Source organism: Neofelis nebulosa, chromosome X (genome assembly GCF_028018385.1).
Source record: "Neofelis nebulosa isolate mNeoNeb1 chromosome X, mNeoNeb1.pri, whole genome shotgun sequence".
Classification (NCBI taxonomy): Eukaryota; Metazoa; Chordata; class Mammalia; order Carnivora; family Felidae; genus Neofelis; species Neofelis nebulosa.
This window is the reverse complement of record NC_080800.1, coordinates 53147384-53161945: the sequence shown is the minus strand read 5'-3', so window position 1 is coordinate 53161945 and position 14562 is coordinate 53147384. Positions and strand designations below refer to the sequence as shown.

At 40.4% G+C, this 14562-nt stretch overlaps 1 protein-coding gene across 3 annotated transcripts in view; it reads left to right on the top strand.

Moving 5' to 3' along the window:
* Positions 1–14562, top strand: part of ASB12 (ankyrin repeat and SOCS box containing 12) — a 126533-nt gene that overhangs the window by 17049 nt on the left and 94922 nt on the right. For 2 of the 3 annotated variants that reach the window (XM_058714654.1, XM_058714655.1), the window contains 4 exons: positions 6884–7041; positions 12759–12794; positions 12950–13118; positions 14447–14546. The gene's annotated coding sequence lies outside the window, so the exon portion shown is untranslated. The remainder of the gene's footprint in view (positions 1–6883; positions 7042–12758; positions 12795–12949; positions 13119–14446; positions 14547–14562) is intronic. The other variant, XM_058714653.1, reaches the window with a different exon arrangement.

Here is a 14562-nt window from a genome sequence, read left to right as displayed (position 1 = left end):
TTCCGTGGGCCTCTCTTCTGCTCTTGACTCCGGAGACTCCGTTCTGCTAGTCTTTTGGTGGTTTTCTGGGTTTTTTAGGCAGGTGTAGGTGGAATCTAAGTGATCAGCAGGACGCGCGATGAGCCCAGCGTCCTCCTATGCCGCCATCTTCCTAGTAACTCTATAATCTTTTTTTTTTTTAATATATGGAGGTTTTTTTCTTTATTGACCACACATAATCTTTAAACAAAGTAGTGATAGTGTAAGCTCCCTATGTGGGTTGTTTGGAAGTTTAGATGCATTTGTGCATTTTACTCTCTACTTGGTATATAGATGTGTAATAGATGTTATTGTCTTCTCTCTCCCTCCCTCCTTTTAAGTATCACCTTATAAATTATTTGTCAATTCAGGAAGATTGCTTTGGATCAAAATTTGTTTCCTATTGTCTTGCAAGCTTTATGTTTGTCCCACTCTTCCTTTCCCTCCATTCAGTTCCATTCAGAAGACTAGGGCAGTTTTTCAGAGTCCTTAATAATGCAGCTATCCCTGTTTCATCCAGCCTCATAGTCTCATCCCCCAGCCCTATGCCTATGTGGCTAACTCATAAGCTACCTCTGATTTTAATCTGTGGAATTTCCATGCTTTTGTGTCTTCCCTCCCATTTTCTTTCACACTTTCCTCAGAATTTGCTGGAATTTTATTGATAGAGGTTAACTGTCAGTCAACTCAACACCGTATAAGGCATTGGCAGACTCTATCCATTTCTGGAAAAGTTCTTGCCACATAAATTGGTCAGATGCATTATTGATTGAATGTTTAATCTTGTGAAGGGAGGAAGTGGGGTTGACAGGAAGAAGAGAAAAAATGGCCATTTATCAACCAGAAGCAGGTATTGGCCTAACAATTGGAATACAAGAACACTGTAAATGTTTTGCAACATGTTACAATAAGCAAAGCAATTAAGTCATTGAAGCTCAGTTAAAAACTTTTGGTAAGGACCACTTTCCCAGCATGTGAAACCCTAAAGTTTTGGTTCAGTCCATTATTCAGCAATTCACAGGAAACCAGGAAGTATGTTCCTGCTTTGTATTAGTATCACAAAAAATTAAAACATTTTTAAAATAAGACTTTGAAGCAATATTCCAGTTCTTATTCCTCACATAAAGCCAATCTTGTACACAAGTCATTGCCCTGTTTCATACACATTCCCTTTAGGAATAGGAAATCTAGACTTTTTTTAGCATTATTTGTTCTTTAAGTTTCACTCATTATTACTTTGTTTTTTTTTTTTTTTTTAATATATGAAATTTACTGTCAAATTGGTTTCCTTACAACACCCAGTGCACATCCCAAAAGGTGCCCTCCTCAATACCCATCACCCACCCTGCCCTCCCTCCCACCCCCCATCAACCCTCAGTTTGTTCTCAGTTTTTAACAGTCTCTTATGCTTTGGCTCTCTCCCACTCTAACCTCTTTTTTTTTTTTTTCCCTTCCCCTCCCCCATGGGTTTCTGTTACGTTTCTCAGGATCCACATAAGAGTGAAACCATATGGTATCTGTCTTTCTCTGTATGGCTTATTTCACTTAGCATCACACTCTCCAGTTCCATCCACGTTGCTACAAAAGGCCATATTTCATTCTTTCTCATTGCCACGTAGTATTCCATTGTGTATATAAACCACAATTTCTTTATCCATTCATCAGTTGATGGACATTTAGGCTCTTTCCATAATTTGGCGATTGTTGAGAGTGCTGCTATAAACATTGGGGTACAAGTGCCCCTATGCATCAGTACTCCTGTATCCCTTGGATAAATTCCTAGCAGTGCTATTGCTGGGTCATAGGGTAGGTCTATTTTTAATTTTCTGAGGAACCTCCACACTGCTTTCCAGAGCGGCTGCACCAATTTGCATTCCCACCAACAGTGCAAGAGGGTTCCCGTCTCTCCACATCCTCTCCAGCATCTATAGTCTCCTGATTTCTTCATTTTGGCCACTCTGACTGGCGTGAGGTGGTATCTGAGTGTGGTTTTGATTTGTATTTCCCTGATGAGGAGCGACGTTGAGCATCTTTTCATGTGCCTGTTGGCCATCCGGATGTCTTCTTTAGAGAAGTGTCTATTCATGTTTTCTGCCCATTTCTTCACTGGGTTATTTGTTTTTCGGGTGTGGAGTTTGATGAGCTCTTTATAGATTTTGGATACTAGCCCTTTGTCCGATGTGTCATTTGCAAATATCTTTTCCCATTCCGTTGGTTGCCTTTTAGTTTTGTTGGTTGTTTCCTTTGCTGTGCAGAAGCTTTTTATCTTCATAAGGTCCCAGTAATTCACTTTTGCTTTTAATTCCCTTGCCTTTGGGGATGTGCCGAGTAAGAGATTGCTACGGCTGAGGTCAGAGAGGTCTTTTCCTGCTTTCTCCTCTAAGGTTTTGATGGTTTCCTGTCTCACATTCAGGTCCTTTATCCATTTTGAGTTTATTTTTGTGAATGGTGTGAGAAAGTGGTCTAGTTTCAACCTTCTGCATGTTGCTGTCCAGTTCTCCCAGCACCATTTGTTAAAGAGACTGTCTTTTTTCCATTGGATGTTCTTTCCTGCTTTGTCAAAAATGAGTTGGCCATACGTTTGTGGGTCTAGTTCTGGGGTTTCTATTCGATTCCATTGGTCTATGTGTCTGTTTTTATGCCAATACCATGCTGTCTTGATGATGACAGCTTTGTAGTAGAGGCTAAAGTCTGGGATTGTGATGCCTCCTGCTTTGGTCTTCTTCTTCAAAATTACTTTGGCTATTCAGGGCCTTTTGTGGTTCCATATGAATTTTAGGATTGCTTGTTCTAGTTTCGAGAAGAATGCTGGTGCAATTTTGATTGGGATTGCATTGAATGTGTAGATAGCTTTGGGTAGTATTGACATTTTGACAATATTTATTCTTCCAATCCATGAGCAGGGAATGTCTTTCCATTTCTTTATATCTTCTTCAATTACCTGCATAAGCTTTCTATAGTTTTCAGCATACAGATCTTTTACATCTTTGGTTAGATTTATTCCTAGGTATTTTATGCTTCTTGGTGCAATTGTGAATGGGATCAGTTTCTTTATTTGTCTTTCTGTTGCTTCATTGTTAGTGTATAAGAATGCAACTGATTTCTGTACATTGATTTTGTATCCGGCAACTTTGCTGAATTCATGTATCAGTTCTAGCAGACTTTTGGTGGAGTCTATCGGATTTTCCATGTATAATATCATGTCATCTGCAAAAAGCGAAAGCTTGACTTCATCTTTGCCAATTTTGATGCCTTTGATTTCCTTTTGTTGTCTGATTGCTGATGCTAGAACTTCCAGCACTATATTAAACAGCAGCGGTGAGAGTGGGCATCCCTGTCGTGTTCCTGATCTCAGGGAAAAAGCTCTCAGTTTTTCCCCATTGAGGATGATGTTAGCTGTGGGCTTTTCATAAATGGCTTTTATGATCTTTAAGTATGTTCCTTCTATCCCGACTTTCTCCAGGGTTTTTATTAAGAAAGGGTGCTGGATTTTGTCAAAGGCCTTTTCTGCATCGATTGACAGGATCATATGGTTCTTCTCTTTTTTTTTGTTAATGTGATGTATCACGTTGATCGATTTGCGAATGTTGAACCAGCCCTGCATCCCAGGAATGAATCCCACTTGATCATGGTGAATAATTCTTTTTATATGCTGTTGAATTCGATTTGCTAGTATCTTATTAAGAATTTTTGCATCCATATTCATCAGAGATATTGGCCTGTAGTTCTCTTTTTTTACTGGGTCTCTGTCTGGTTTAGGAATCAAAGTAATACTGGCTTCATAGAATGAGTCTGGAAGTTTTCCTTCCCTTTCTATTTCTTGGAATAGCTTGAGAAGGATAGGTATTATCTCTGCTTTAAACGTCTGGTAGAACTCCCCTGGGAAGCCATCTGGTCCTGGACTCTTATTTGTTGGGAGATTTTTGATAACCGATTCAATTTCTTCGCTGGTTATGGGTCTGTTCAAGCTTTCTATTTCCTCCTGATTGAGTTTTGGAAGAGTGTGGGTGTTTAGGAATTTGTCCATTTCTTCCAGGTTGTCCAATTTGTTGGCATATAATTTTTCATAGTATTCCCTGATAATTGTTTGTATCTCTGAGGGATTGGTTGTAATAATTCCATTTTCATTCATGATTTTATCTATTTGGGTCATCTCCCTTTTCTTTTTGAGAAGCCTGGCTAGAGGTTTGTCAATTTTGTTTATTTTTTCAAAAAACCAACTCTTGGTTTCGTTGATCTGCTCTACAGTTTTTTTAGATTCTATATTGTTTATTTCTGCTCTGATCTTTATGATTTCTCTTCTTCTGTTGGGTTTAGGCTGCCTTTGCTGTTCTGCTTCTATTTCCTTTAGGTGTGCTGTTAGATTTTGTATTTGGGATTTTTCTTGTTTCTTGAGATAGGCCTGGATTGCAATGTATTTTCCTATCAGGACTGCCTTCGCTGCGTCCCAAAGCGTTTGGATTGTTGTATTTTCATTTTCGTTTGTTTCCATATATTTTTTAATTTCTTCTCTAATTGTCTGGTTGACCCACTCATTCGTTAGTAGGGTGTTCTTTAACCTCCATGCTTTTGGAGGTTTTCCAGACTTTTTCCTGTGGTTGATTTCAAGCTTCATAGCATTGTGGTCTGAAAGTATGCATGGTATAATTTCAATTCTTGTAAACTTATGAAGGGCTGTTTTGTGACCCAGTATATGATCTATCTTGGAGAATGTTCCATGTGCACTCGAGAAGAAAGTATATTCTGTTGCTTTGGGATGCAGAATTCTAAATATATCTGTCAAGTCCATCTGATCCAATGTATCATTCAGGGCCCTTGTTTCTTTATTGACTGTGTGTCTAGATGATCTATCCATTTCTGTAAGTGGTGTGTTAAAGTCCCCTGCAATGACCACATTCTTATCAATAAGGTTGCTTATGTTTATGAGTAACTGTTTTATATATCTGGGGGCTCCGGTATTTGGCGCATAGACATTTATAATTGTTAGCTCTGTCTCTGGTACTTTGTCTCACAGGATCCCCCTTAGGATCTCTTGTAGGGCTGGTTTCATGGTGACAAATTCCTTCAGTTTTTGTTTGTTTGGGAAGACCTTTATCTCTCCTTCTATTCTAAATGACAGACTTGCTGGATAAAGGATTCTCGGCTGCATATTTTTTCTGTTTAGCACACTGAAGATATCGTGCCAAGCCTTTCTGGCCTGCCAAGTTTCAAAGGAGAGATCAGTCACGAGTCTTATAGGTCTCCCTTTATATGTGAGGGCACGTTTATCCCTTGCTGCTTTCAGAATTTTCTCTTTATCCTTGTATTTTGCCAGTTTCACTATGATATGTCGTGCAGAAGATCGATTCAAGTTACGTCTGAAGGGAGTTCTCTGTGCCTCTTGGATTTCAATGCCTTTTTCCTTCCCCAGTTCAGGGAAGTTCTCAGCTATAATTTCTTCAAGTACCCCTTCAGCACCTTTCCCTCTCTCTTCCTCCTCTGGGATACCAATTATGCGTATATTATTTCTTTTTAGTGTATCACTTAGTTCTCTAATTTTCCCCTCATACTCCTGGATTTTTTTATCTCTCTTTCTTTCAGCTTCCTCTTTCTCCATAACTTTATCTTCTAGTTCACCTATTCTCTCCTCTGCCTCTTCAATCCGAGCCGTCGTGGTTTCCATTTTGTTTTGCATTTCGTTTAAAGCGTTTTTCAGCTCCTCGTGACTGTTCCTTAGTCCCTTGATCTCTGTAGCAAGAGATTCTCTGCTGTCCTGTATACTGTTTTCAAGCCCAGCGATTAATTTTATGACTATTATTCTAAATTCACTTTCTGTTATATTATTTAAATCCTTTTTGATCAGTTCATTAGCTGTTGTTATTTCCTGGAGATTCTTCTGAGGGGAATTCTTCCGTTTGGTCATTTTGGACAGTCCCTGGAGTGGTGAGGACCCGCAGGGCACTTCCCCCGTGCTGTGGTGTATAACTGGAGTTGGTGGGCGGGGCCGCAGTCCGACCTGATGTCTGCCCCCAGCCCACCGCTGGGGCCACAGTCAGACTGGTGTGTGCCTTCTCTTCCCCTCTCCTAGGGGCGGGATTCACTGTGGGGTGGTGTGGCCCGTCTGGTCTACTTGCACACTGCCAGGCTTCTGGTGCTGGGGAGCTGGCGTATTAGCTGGGGTGGGTAGGCAAGGTGCACGGGGGCGGGAGGGGCCGGCTTAGCTCGCTTCTCCTTAGGTGATCCACTTCAGGAGGGGCCCTGTGGCAGCGGGAGGGAGTCAGATCCGCTGCCGGAGGTTTGGCTCCGCAGAAGCACAGAGTTGGGTGTTTGCGCGGAGCGAGCAAGTTCCCTGGCAGGAACTGGTTCTCTTTGGGATTTTGGCTGGGGGATGGGCGGGGGAGATGGCGCTGGCGAGCGCCTTTGTTCCCCGACAACCTGAGCTCTGCCGTCCGGGGGCTCAGCAGCTCTCCCTCCCTTTGTCCTCCAGCCTTCCCGCTTTCTGAGCAGAGCTGTTAACTTCTGACCTCCCAGACGCTAAGTCGCGCTTGCTGTCGGAACACAGTCCGTCCGGCCCCTCCGCTTTTGCCAGCCCGACTCGGGGGCTCTGCTTGGCCGGCGAGCCGCCCCTCTGCCCCGGCTCCCTCCCGCCAGTCCGTGGAGCGCGCACCGCCTTGCCGCCCTTCCTACCCTCTTCCGTGGGCCTCTCGTCTGCGCTTGGCTCCGGAGACTCCGTTCTGCTAATCCTCTGGCGGTTTTCTGGGTTCTTTAGGCAGGTGTAGGTGGAATCTAAGTGATCAGCAGGACGCGAGGTGAGCCCAGCGTCCTCCTATGCCGCCATCTTCCCCAAAGCTCGCTATTACTTTGTTTTCATCTTTATCTCCTCCAGCATTACCTGAAGATCTGTATGCTTTTTCTTATAATCCAAAATCCTCGAAAGAGATGAAGGAAAATGGGTGGAAACTGATTGACCCAATATCAGACTTTGGGTGTATGGGAATACCCAACAATTACTGGATCATAACAGAAGCCAACAGAAACTATGAGGTATTTTTGTCATTGCTTTCCTTTTGATCCATTTAATTAAGCCAGAAGAATATCAGCAATTTTTTAATATGAAATTTATTGTCAAATTGGTTTCCATACAACACCCAGTGCTCATCCCAACAGGTGCCCTCCTCAATACCCATCACCCACCCTCCCCTCCCTCCCACCCCCCATCAATTCTTCGTTTGTTCTCAGTTTTTAAGAGTCTCTTATGTTTTGGCTCCCTCCCTCTCTAACCTTTTTTTTTTCCCTTCCCCTCCCCTATGGTCTTCAGTTAAGTTTCTCAGGATCCACATAAGAGTGAAAACATGTGGTATCTGTCTTTCTCTGTATGACTTATTTCACTTAGCATAACACTCTCCAGTTCCATCCACGTTGCTACAAAAATAAACTCAAAATGGATAAAGGACCTAAATGTGAGACAGGAAACCATCAAAACCCTAGAGAAGAAAGCAGGAAAAAACCTCTCTGACCTCAGCCGCAGCAATTTCTTACTTGACACATCCCCAAAGGCAAGGGAATTAAAAGCAAAAATGAACTATTGGGACCTCATGAAGATAAAAATCTTCTGCACTGCAAAGGAAACAATCAACAAAACTAAAAGGCAACCGACGGAATGGGAAAAGATATTTGCAAATGACATATTAGACAAAGGGCTAGTATTCAAATCTATAAACAACTTTTTGAAAAAAGAGAAAAATCATTTATAATCTCTCCTTTTCATTTAACATTAAGCCATTCAACCAGCATTTATTAAGTACCTACTTCACTGAAGACACTGAATCAGAGTTCTCATAGTCTAAAGCATAGGGTGCTATGGGAGCATAGATGAAGGATATGGAATTCAGACTGTGAAGCCAGAAAGAGCTTGATGCTTTGGGAAATAGTCTGGAGAAGAAAATCTATCCTAATTTATATACGGAGAGAAAGAAGAAAGTCAGGAAGTGAATCCAGGTCATGAAGGGCTTCATGGCCTAATTAAGGAATTTGAACATTATCCTGAAGACAGGAGCCACTAGAATATTTTAAGCTAGAAGGGCATGTAAGTATATTTGTGTTTTAGAAAGATAACTTTGGTATTGGTGTGGAGAATTTGCTTGAGCTAACAATGCAGGAGAATGATATGAGAGGTGATGAAAACCTGAACTAAGGCAATAACTATAGATGGAGAGGATGACATGGTTTCAAGAGATAGGTGGTAGAATTGAAAGAACCTGGTGACAGATTAATGTGGCTGGGAGATAGAGGGAGGTTAGTATGCATCCCAGGTTTCCTGCTTTCTGGCTTGAATGACCAAGTGGATAATGGATATGTTAGCCAAGATAAGGAACTTAAGAAGAGGGAAACACAGTGTCTTCAGTTTTAGACTTGAGTTCAGAGTGATTAACAGATATCAAGTATTTGATATCAAACATTTGATTCTGGATATTAAGAAAGATCTCTGGGCCAAAATAGAAGTCTAGGAATGTGTTGGAGATTTCCAAGACCATCCCTCAGGTTTAGTGATTCACTAGGCTCACAGGACTCAACGTGTAACACTTGTGGCTGTGATTTATTATAGCAAAATAATATAAAACAAAATCATCAAAGAGAAAACAGGTGAAGTCCAGAAAAAAAAATAGGCATGAGCTTCAGAGTCCTCTCCCAGTGGAGTAACATGCCTAATTTCTCTAGCAACAAATTGTGACAATATATGAAAACTGTCATTTACTAAGGAAGCTTATTGGAGAATCAGTGCCCAGGATTTTTATTGGGGCCTGGTCACATAGGCACTCTCTGTTTAGTGTGTACCAAAGTTCCTGATGCCCAGAAGGAAAGCAAGTGTTCAGCAAAGAATAAACCACATTATTTGTACAGTTTACGCAGAGAATCACTATTATCAGTTAGGGAATGGTGGTAACACTTCCAAAATCCAGGTTCCCAGGCACCAGGAAAAGGTCTAGCCTTGCAAGCAGGACTATCTAAGGATGGCAATTAGGCCTTTTGTGATAATTTTCTGCATAGGGAGTCATTGATGTTTAAGTGCTATCTATGAATTGTTGGATCTTTATTTCCAGCATTTTACTATCATAAAAAGACAGTAATTGTGCCTTTCTGGTAATACAGTTTTTAATATCTAGTAGAAAGGAGATTGGTAAGCTGTCACTTAGGAGGGCTATTGGTGAGGTGGCTTATTAGTGTCACACTTGACAAGACTAAGTAGAGATGAGGTGAATTCTTTCCAGTTCAAATATGTGTCTAAGTTACCCAAATTAGGTCTGAAATACCTATGTTGGCACCTTAGATACATGTAGGCTTCTGAGTTGAAATGGAAGCTCCATTTATTTCTGTTTGTATGACCCACTTCTCCAAAGTCCAAGTCCAGGTAAGAGGATGGGTCTTTTTCAAATGTGCTGCATTCTGAGAATATTGACTTTATTTATTTATTTATTTTTAAAACATTTATTTATTTATTTATTTATTTAAATATATGAAATTTATTGTCAAATTGGTTTCCATACAACACCCAGTGCTCATCCCAAAAGATGCCCTCTTCAATACCCATCACCTACCCTCCCCTCTCTCCCACCTCCCATCAACCCTCAGTTTGTCCTCAGGTTTTAAGAGTCTCTTATGCTTTGGCTCTCACCCACTCTAACCTCTTTTTTTTTTCCTTCCCCTCCCCCATGGGTTTCTGTTAAGTTTCTCAGGATCTATCACCTACCCTCCCCTCTCTCCCACCCCCCATCAACCCTCAGTTTGTCCTCAGGTTTTAAGAGTCTCTTATGCTTTGGCTCTCTCCCATTCTAACCTCTTTTTTTTTCCTTCCCCTCCCCCATGGGTTTCTGTTAAGTTTCTCAGGAGTGAAAGCATATGGTATCTGTCTTTCTCTGTATGGCTTATTTCACTTAGCGTAACACTCTCCAGTTCTATCCACGTTGCTACAAAAGGACATATTTCATTCTTTCTCATTGCCAAGTAGTATTCCATTGTATATATAAACCATAATTTCTTTATCCATTCATCAGTTGATGGACATTTAGGCTCTTTCCATAATTTGGCTATTGTTGAAAGTGCTGCTATAAACATTGGGGTACAAGTGCCCCATGCATCAGCACTCCTGTATCCCTTGGGTAAATTCCTAGCAGTGCTATTGCTGGGTCATAGGGTAGATCTATTTTTAATTTTTTGAGGAACCTCCACACTGTTTTCCAGAGTGGCTGCACCAGTTTGCATTCCCACCAACAGTCCCAGCACCATTTTTTCAAGACACTGTTCTTCCCCATTGTATACTATTGCCTTCTTTGTCATAGATTAATTGACCATTATAAGTGTGGGATTTTTTCTGAGTTCTCTATTCTATTCAGGCATGTGTCTGTTTTTGTGCCAATACCATACAGTTTTATTTACTATACTTTTGTGGTATATATTTTGGCCCAGAATTGTGATACTTCCAGCTTTGCTCTTGTTTCTCAAGATTGCTTTGTCAATTTGGGTTGCATACTATTTTCAGGATTATTTGTTCTAGTTTTGTGAAAAATGCTTTTGGTATTTTGATAGGAATTGCATTAAATCTGTAGATTGCGTTGGGTGGTAGTAAGATATAACAATATTCTTCCAATACATGAGCATGGAATATATTTCTATTGTTTATGTCAAATTCAATTTTTCATCAGTGTTTATGTTTTTCAGGATACAGTTCTTTTACCTTTTGATTTAGTTTATTTCTAGAAAGTTATTTTATTATTTTGATACAATTGTAAATGGAATTGTTTTCTTTTTCTTTCTGCTACTTCATTATTAGTATATAGAAATGACACTGATATCTGGGTATTAATTTTGTATCCTGAAAATTTATAGAATTAAAATTACTTCTAGTAAGTATTTGATTTGTATTATAGGATTTTCAATGTATACTACATGTCATCTGCAAATAATGACAATTTAACAACTTCTTTTTTAATATGGATGCCTCTAATTTCTTGTTTGATTGCTGCAGCTAAAACTTCCAGTACTATGTTTAATAAAAGTGGTGAGAGTAGACATCTTTGTCTTTTTTCTGATGTTAGAGGAAAAGCTGTCACTTTTCCACCAGTAAGATGTTAGCTGTGGGTTTTTCAATATGGTCTTTGTTATATTGAGGTACGTTCTTTCTAAACCCACTTTATTGAGAGTTTTTATCATGAATGGATGTTATATTTTTTCAGGTTTTTTTCTGCATCTATTTAGATGATCATATGATTTTCATCCTTCATTTTGTTGATGTGATTTATCACATTGAGTGATTTGAGAATATTGAATCATCCTTGAATCCCTGGAATAAATCCCACTCGATCATGGTGAATGATCCTTTTAATATATTGTTGAATGCAGTTTTCTGATATTTTGTTGAGGATTTTTGCGTCTGTTTTCATCAGGAATATTGGCCTGCAGTTTTGTTTTTTTTTTTATGGTGTCTTTGGTTTTGCTATCAGGGTAAGGCTAGCCTTGTGGAATGTATCTGGAAGCTTTCCTTCTTACCCTATTTCTTGGAATAGTTTGGGGGGAATAGGTATTAACTCTTCTTTAAATGTTCAATAGAATTCTCTTGTGACTTCATCTGGTCCTGGACTTTTATTTTTTAGTATATTTTTAAAATTACCAATTCATTTTTTTTTTTACTAGTAATCTGTTATGATTTTCTTTTTCTTCCTAATTCAGTTATGGAAGCTTTTTATGTTTTTAGGAATTTATCCACATGTTCTAGGTTGTCTAATTTGCTGCTATATAATTTTTCATAGTATTCTCATAATTCTTTGTATTACTGTGGTGTCAGTTGTTAATTCTTTTTCTTCAGATTTTATTTACTTGGGTCATTTCTCCTCTTTTCTCTTATTGTCTTTTGTTTTATGAGTCTGGCTGTGGGTTTTTCAATTTTGTTTATGTTTTTCTAGAACCTGTTCTTTGTTTCATTGATTTTTTTTATTTTTTAAATTGTTTATGTCATTTATTTCTGTTGTAATTTTTATTATTTCCTTCCTTGCACTCACTTTGGGCTTTGTTTGCCCTTTTTAAAAAAATTCCTTTAGGTGTAAAGGTAGCTGTTGATTTGACCTCTTTCTTGTTTCTTGAGGTAGACCTGTAATGCTGTATATTTTTCTCTTAGAACTGCTTTTCAGCATCCCAAAGATTTTGCACCATTATGTTTCCATTTTCGTTTATCTCCATCTATTTGTTTAATTTCATGAGTTTTTCATTGACCCATTAGTTATTTATTGACTTTTGCTTCTCTCTTGCTGCTTTAAGAATTCTCTTTTCCTTTAAACTTTGAAATTTTAATTATTATGTGTCACAGTGTGAACCCCCTTGGGTTGATCTTGTTTGGAACCCTGTGCTTCTTGGACCTGGATAACTATTTACTTCCTTAGGTTATGGAAATTTTCAGCTATTATTTCTTCAAATAAGTTTTCTGCCCCTTTCACTCTCTCTGCTTCTTCTGGAATCTGTGTAATGAAAATGTTTGTTCATTTGTTGTTCAAGAGATCCTTCAACCTATCCTCATTCTTAAATATTATTTTCTTGTCTTGCTGTTCAGCCTGGGTGTTTTCCATTACCCTGTCTTCCAGATCATTGATACATCTTTCTGTATGCATTAGTCTACTCTTGATTCCCTCCAGTGTGTTTCTTATTTCAGTTATTGTATTCTTCACTTCTGATTGGTTATTTTTTAAATTATATTTCCTATGTTTTTATTGAAGGTCTTACTGAGTTCATCTACTCTTCTCTCCACCCAGGTGAGCACCTTTAAGATCATTACTTTAAATTCTTTATTAGATATATTGCTTATCTCTCTTTCGCTTATAATATTTCTGAGGTTTTGTTTTATTCTTTCTTTTGAAGCTTCTTCTGTCTCTCCATTTTGAGTGAGTTTCTGTGTTTGTTTCTACAGATTATGTGGAACAGCTACTTCTCCTAAACTTGAAGTAATGATCTTGTGTATGGTCATCCCCTATGTAGACTGTGTGTGCTTGGTGACTTTTGCTGGCTGGCTGGAACTGTGGCTGGTATGGTCTGGGTGTTCTGGGACTTTCCACACAGCCACCACCCTCTCAGGACAGGTAAAGTGAATGTATGCTGAGGTGTTCTGATGTTCTGTCCCTGGCAGGACAGTTGAAGCTGAAGTGGGTGCAAGCCAGGATGCCCCTGGGTGCTCCATGCAGGGGTTGTCCTGGCTGGGAAGCTAGAGCTGAAGAAATATGTGGGCTGGGAGTTCAGCAGTGTGTGGGCAAGTCCCCAAGCTCTTTGCACAGAGGGTACCATGGCCAGATATCTGGAACTATATGCAGAGGTAACCTTAACAGAATTAGCAGAAATGGATATAAACCAGTGTATTCCAGGGCTCTCTACACAGAGGTTGCCCTGAGAGGGAAGCTGTAGCTGAGGCAGTGTAAAAGCTGAGTGGTCCTGGGTGTTCTGCATAGGGGTACCCCGGCAGGACAGCTAAAGCTAAAATGGGTGTGGGGTGGTGTGGTCCCTGGGCTCTTGCAAAAAATATGTCCTGGAAGGAAAGCTGAAGCTGAAGCGTTTGCAAGCCAAATAGTCCCTGGGCTCTTCACAGTGAAGTTGAACTGTCAGGACAACTGAAGCTGACTTGGATGCAAGCTGGTGTGTCACAACGTGCTCAACAAGGAGGTTGCCCTGGCCGGGCAACTGGAGCCAACTTTAGTGTGTTCTGGGGTGCTCCACATAGGGTTACCCTGGCAGGGTGGCTGAAACTGATGCAAGTATGCTCTGGGTTTTGCTCTGCACAGTGGCAACCTGGCAGGGCTGTTGGATCTAAATTAGATGTCAGCCAAGTGGTTTTGGAGCATTCTGCACCAAGGGTGCCTCAGCAAGCCAACTGAAGCCAAAGTGGTGTGGCCTGGAGTATTCTGGGGTGCTTTGCACCTGTGTCACTTTGGTGTGAAGGTTAGTGATATAGTGAGCACCAACCAGAAGTGTCCCAGTATGCACTACCCTGTGGCCATCTTGGTGAGAAGGCTGAGACTTGTATGCGCTATGAGCCCCAGGCTCACTGAGGGGACAGGCCAGTTAGGGTGCTGGAACTGTGCACTTGTGTGTGATTTCAAGATGAAAAAAGGAGTGTAGACCGTGTCTGTCATCTCCTACCCAGATAGCATTCCAGCAGCTCCCCTGGCCATTTGGCAGAGTTCTAGGGCTGGCTCTTTTATACACTAGTTGCTCTTTGAAGCTATAGCTTTTAAAGAAAGAAGAGAAGAGAAAAATGTGGCTTTTTTTCCTGTGACCTATAGTTACCGGATCTGCTGATAACTCTGGGCTTGTGGAGCAGGGCTTGCTGAGGCAACAAACTGGTCCCTCTGACTCAGAGAATATTCCTGCAGCTCTCCACATCTTTAAAGCATGGATTTTTTTTTCTGTGCCCCAGAATGACTGGGCATGGTGTGGGCTTGCAGACCCAGGGCTCCTGAGGCAGCGAGACAGTCCCTTTGGTCTGGAGAACGTTTTCACAGGTCCTCTGCCATTTGGTGAGTCCTAGTGCTG